The sequence below is a fragment of the Oenanthe melanoleuca genome, chromosome 6 (genome assembly GCF_029582105.1).
Source record: "Oenanthe melanoleuca isolate GR-GAL-2019-014 chromosome 6, OMel1.0, whole genome shotgun sequence".
Lineage (NCBI taxonomy): Eukaryota > Metazoa > Chordata > Aves > Passeriformes > Muscicapidae > Oenanthe > Oenanthe melanoleuca.
Window position 1 is genome coordinate 14,699,013 of NC_079340.1, and position 6,000 is coordinate 14,705,012.

Sequence of the window (6,000 nt, forward strand, 5' to 3'; positions counted from 1 at the left end):
TGATTAACAATACGAGTGTGTCCTATCTGTTAATCTATGTCAACGCCCTGGAATGATAGATCTTATGAATGACTGAAGGAAACAGTGAACTCCTGAGCTCTTGTAAAGTATGATTGTCATATCACCTCTACTGAAACCTATATTTCACAGCAGGGCAATTATTTGCAGCAGAATGTTAGATTGTGGCTATGGGAAATTCCACAGTAAATACTTAGAAGCTGCAGTTTTAGATGTATAGGAATATTGGGAATGCTGTGATCTGTTTAGGCTGCCTGTATAAGCTAAAATAATATTAAATGCAAAAGGTTTGTTTCAGCTCTTAGTGCCTGGCAGCCCACCTTAGGTCACGTGAGAATTTCTGACTTGAATTTTTTAGTTCACCAGTGGTTCTTACTTTCATCATTCAGGTATGGAATTGGGTGTCAGTGCTGTTACTCTACTGGCAAAAATAATGTTGTAATTCCTTGAGCACTAAATCTCAGCAAAATTTGAATGTTTTAGCAATTCATGGTTAGTAATTCATGGCTTATACAGTCGCCTTCTCATTCCACTACTCTCCTTTTGGGCAAGCTTCTTCAGAAATCTAGCAGTTAATTGAGGTTCAAGACTAGTAATATCTTGCAGAAGAAAAAGTGACTTACTGCAGATTTAAGAAGATGTGAAATATTGGCTACTTTGGCAGACATGCAAGTAGTCCGATATAGTTTAAATAAGCTCTCAAAGGAGAACTTAGAACTGGGCTAACAATGAGAAATCTAAACAGAAATATCAATTACTTACTTAATCAGCCTGATTTCATGCATATTCCTAGGACTTAACAACCATCTAAGCACAACTTGCCAAAACCTTTGCTAATGGAAATCACAGAAGGAGAGTCACAAAACTGTAGGAGAGTGCCTAGGCTTGGCAGGGCTGCAGAAACAGCTCTGCTGTCCCTTGTACAGCTGAGGTGGTTTGGACTGGCATGCAGGCATGACCTCATGATAAACTCACTGATCCTCACCAGGAATTAATCATTTGGCTACTTGGCAGCCAGCAGTTTATCACCAAGAGGAAGAGACTGCTGTCTTCCTTTTGCATATAATACGGGCAAGTACATTTATCAGCACTGTTGACCAAAGACTTCGCAATGAATTTATGAGCTGATTTCTGTAATTTCTGATAATAGTACCATGTAAAATTTCCCCACTAGTAATTTATTTGTTTTGAAGGTTTGCAATATTACAGTGACCTAAGTGTTGCTTGTTTTGGTTTGTCTCTTTCTAAAAGTGTTGTTCAGCCAAAGATCTGGAACTCTGCCTCTCAGAAATCTGATCTATCATGACTTCCCTATAAGGAAAAATTATCCTAATCAATAAGATATCCATGTTACCCATGAATGAATGAATTGTTATTAACTCTACCCCTAACAAAATGCTTTTCTGTGACATAGAAAAAGGACATTAACCAAGAAAAACATAAAGATAGGCATGTTTTCTCAGTTTTCTTTTGAAATAAACCCCTCATTTTATCTTCCTGAGAAAAAATACTGTATAACACTTACGAAATGTTACTGCATTTGAATAACCTCATTCAAAGATTATGGGATGGAATAGTGCATTTTGAACAAATGTTACACAAACTGCATGTGTTCTGCGATGTTACTGTCTTAAGTTGTGAGGCTGATTTTCAGCTAATCAGCCAAGCACTCCTTGGAAATTACTACAGGCAGAAAGAGTCCCGCAGGAAGTGGTATTTGTGATTCAGTCAGCGGCACCTTGCCCACTGAGTCAGTGTTGAGCCAAGGTCCAAATGCGTTTCTAGAGTGTGGAATATAAAACTGAAGTCATGACTGCTGCAGCCACTGGGAAATTCACTGAACTATTGACGAGAACAGGGATATTAACCACAACATCACAGATTCCAGACAAGAATAGTTACAACTTTCTCCCACTTACTTCACTGGGAGAATAAATCTTCACATTTTCTCTAAGCCTTGTACTTTTTCCCTGCATTTAACAGATCACCATCCTCTAGACATGTTGGAAGCATGAGTGCCACAACTCAGATGAGCAGTCTTTCTGTGGGCTATGCTGGAAATGCTAGATATGACAACTGCAGTTTTGCAATTCCATGACTTATCTCCCTTGGAGATGTCAATGGACACCATCATTGTAACCTACCTGAGCTTTTCCAGCTAGTTCAGTTTTGCAGCTGAAGGGATGTTCTGAGGCATTTGCTGTATGTTTCCGCTCCAGGCTCATGACCCACTAGATGGGCACAGTGACTCAGAACAGCCTGTTCTAAGCAAAGTCTTAATTCATGGGTAGGAGTTGAACAAACCTCAGTTAAGTTTTAACTGAAGATGCTCCACAAATGTGATCTTTCCTACCAGCTTTCACATGTCCAGTACAGAATTGTTCTCTGCGCATTAGGTTTTCTGGTGCTTTCTCTTCTAAAAATCCAGTTGCTATGTATACTTTAAAATTTAACAAAAATAATTCTTCAAAGCAGATGTTTAATGTAATTCATCCACACACTAATTTATGTGAAGGTTTGTGGCAGTAAATTTTGGCATTCAGATTTCCAAAATAATGCCAGAAGTTGCTGTGAAAAATCACAACCACAAATCTGAAGTTGTCTAACAGGCAGTCTAAATGCTGTGATCCTGCAGGTAGTTGATGATATAGTGCTTAGAATTGTAGATATTTTTCATGCCAATTGTTTATAGAAATACTTATTCTTTTCCCAATTTTAATTTTTTTTAATTATGAAATAATATCTACCTGCATTTGACTTAAATTTAGAGAAAAATTAGTAAGACTTTTGGTAATGCTTGTTTTGTTTTTAACGCTGCTAGCATTTTGATTAGAGTCATTGCTAGCTACATATAAATGGATCAAATTTTGTAGCAGGTAGACATGGTTTGGACCATTTAGTTAGACTATAATCTGTATGTAATGGCTAAATGATTTCTAGGGTTATGGAACATAGTAATTATTAGCTGGCTCATTTAGCAGGGGGATAAGTTTGTCGACATGTGAGTTTCTCCATTAATGTTGGGAATGTGCTTAAATGCTACACATACCATCTTGGTTAGAAGGGGCTCATCAGTGGGTGATGCAGTAGCTTGCACAGCAGACTAAGAGACGTAAGGATGCAAAATTCACTTCCCTGGACACAGCTGTACCACCGCTGAGCACCTGCTGCATCTGGACTTGCAGGTCCCAGCCTCTTTGTTCTTCATTTCATTAGAGTGAGGAAAAGAGGATTATTCAACGTGAGAAGCAATGACAAGATTTCACTCTGAAACATATCAAGAAGTTCTTGTGATATCATATGAAGAACACAAGGATTATGCACAGCACACCAATCAATCCTGGTCTTTCCCCTTTTCCTTCCTTTATCTTTCCTCCACCCTTCAATTCAAAAGTTTCCGCTTGGTCATGAAGGAAGTGAGGGAGCCCGGATGCCACCCCAGGAGAGAAAGCTAGAGGAAGGGCTGGGTGACTTAGTCAAGCAAAGGGGAGGAGAAGGAAATGATCATTGAAATACAAGGTTCTAAATACAGGGCTTTGTATGAGAAATGTGTGTAAATATTTGTTTAGAAGTGAGGACTGGGAATGATAGATGCAAAACACTGTGATCATGTGCAATTAGCAAACAGAGATTTCAAGGCCCGGGGCCTTGTGTGAGACCAACTGCCAGCAACATGACTTTAGAGTGTCAATTCTCACTAGGTATTGTACCAGAAATGCCATTTTTGTGGAACTCCTGGTACCACTTTGCCCTCTAGTCCACCCACACGACAGTCTAGTTGACCATAACTCCGTTTTGATGGGAATCCTTGCTGATGCCTTCATCTGTCATATCCTGCCTGTTGCAGCGCCTTTCTTTGTGGCTTCTCTCAGATATGATGATTTAGGCTGTCTGCATTCTAGCACTTAAAAAACCCACAACAACACAAGAAACTGATTGTGTCATATCCAGTTACCATATTGATGTACTTTGCAAGTGTCTGTTAGTGCCTGTTTAATTAGAAAACCAAGTAATTGTTGGTATTTATACTGTGCTAACATACAGTAATGTATTTTGTGTTAGCTCATCCTAAGGTTTTTTTCCCTCTTTTTTAGATCATGCTTGGCTTAAGCATTGTTTTTAAGGTATTTCTTCAACTAGCACTTCTCCCGTGGTTCTGTGAGCATCTGTAGGAGCGAGGCAAGCTGCTTGTCAGCATGCTGGGGTTTTGTGAGTTTATTGCTCTCATTTTATAATGCTCAAAAGACTTGCATAGTGCAGAAAATTAAAAACTTTTAAAAGTTCTTCAGTGAGAAATGCTGGTATTCTACATCTGTATTGCCATAGAATGGAAGCTCACAGAGTGAGGGTGGTAGGTTGGGTCCGTTGGCAAGAGCTGTGTGATCACAGGCAGTGGAGCCTCTTGGCAAGCACACAGGCTTCCTGAAAAATTCTGCTCTTAAGGGCTGGCAGAAAAGAACTGGAAAAATAGTAACAGTTTTAGATTCTATGACTTGACAACCTCTTTCCTATCCTTCCTTTCAGATATTCCTTCACATCCTGGGTAGCATCAAAAACAGTATAGGCAGGAAGTCGAGGGATGGGAGTGCCCCCCTCTAATCCACTCTGGGGAGACTCCATCTGGAGTGCTGTGCCAGCTATGGGGTCTCTAGCAAAGGGGGGACATGGACTTGTTGGAGAAAGTCCAGAGGAGGCCACCAAGGTCATTAGAGGGATGGAGTGTGTAGAAGGCAAGGCAGGAGGGATTTGGGATAGTTTAGCCTCAAAAAGAGAGGCTAAAGACTTTGGGATGACCTTTTGTGGCCTTCCAGGACCTGAAGGGGGTCCATAAGAAATATGGAGAGAGACTTTTTGAAGAGCACATAGTGACAGAACAAGGGGAAATGGTTCAAGCTGAAAGAGTAGGTTTACATTAGATAGTAGTAAGAAATTCTTTGCTGGGAGGGTGGTGAGGCACTGGAACAGGTCACCCAGAGAAGTTGTGGAGGTCCCATCTCTGTCAGCGTTCAAGGCCAGGTTGGATGGGGCTCTGAGCAGCCTGATCTAATGATGTGTGTCCCAGCCCATGACAGATAAGGTTGGAACAAGATGATCTTTGAGGTCCTTTCCAACCCAAACCATTCTAAGATTCCTAGCCCTTGGGGAGCTGTGAAGATACCAATACATGCTGAAGTAGTCAGTTCAAATTGCAAGGAAGTGTTAGCAGTTGAAGACTTATTGGAAACATCTTGCATTGCCGGGTAGCTAAAGCAGCTCAATCGCTGTAGGAAGGTTTTTTTACAGTGTATCAGTGGAAAGGCATCAAGTGAACAAAATGCGTTGTCCTTTCCTGTACTAGGCCAGGTTCATGAACAGGATTTTTTGCCCCTTTCTGCACTCTGCTATTTCTGAGCTTCACAGTATTGTGAAGAGACAAATGTTATCTGCTTAAGAATTGAAAAGGGCAAAATTACTTCACCCTCTCATTGGAAATGCAGGTTGAAGATAAAATGGTTAAAGTACATAAGATGAACAGCTGGCACCACTCCTTGATGGCTGTTTATGTTGCTCTTATATAACTCACTTGCTTACAGTGGACCTCTTTGCTTTATCCAGCCTGATCAGCAAGGAAAAATGAGGTGCTATCTCCCCTGACTGTAACCTTATTAGCCAGGGTACACACAGCTCTCTGGAATGAAGACTAGGAGACTGAAAGTCAAATACTGAAGAGAAACATGTCTCTTACCTAAAGATTTTTTTAGGTATATCAGGGCAACTTCCCCATTTCCTTCAGACACATGAACAGGAACACCATGTTTAGTGGCACAGGAAATTTCTGTTTCTTTCACTTCCTGGGAAAGTACTTTTCTTAATTCTTTATTTCCTGTAGTAAAAAAAGGTCTGCTGGCAGATTCTTCTCCACTGATTCAGCCTGCTGACAAATGATTGTCAGTTCATTCCCTGAAAGCAGCTAATGGAGTTGTTTCCAGGTGCAGGAAGATA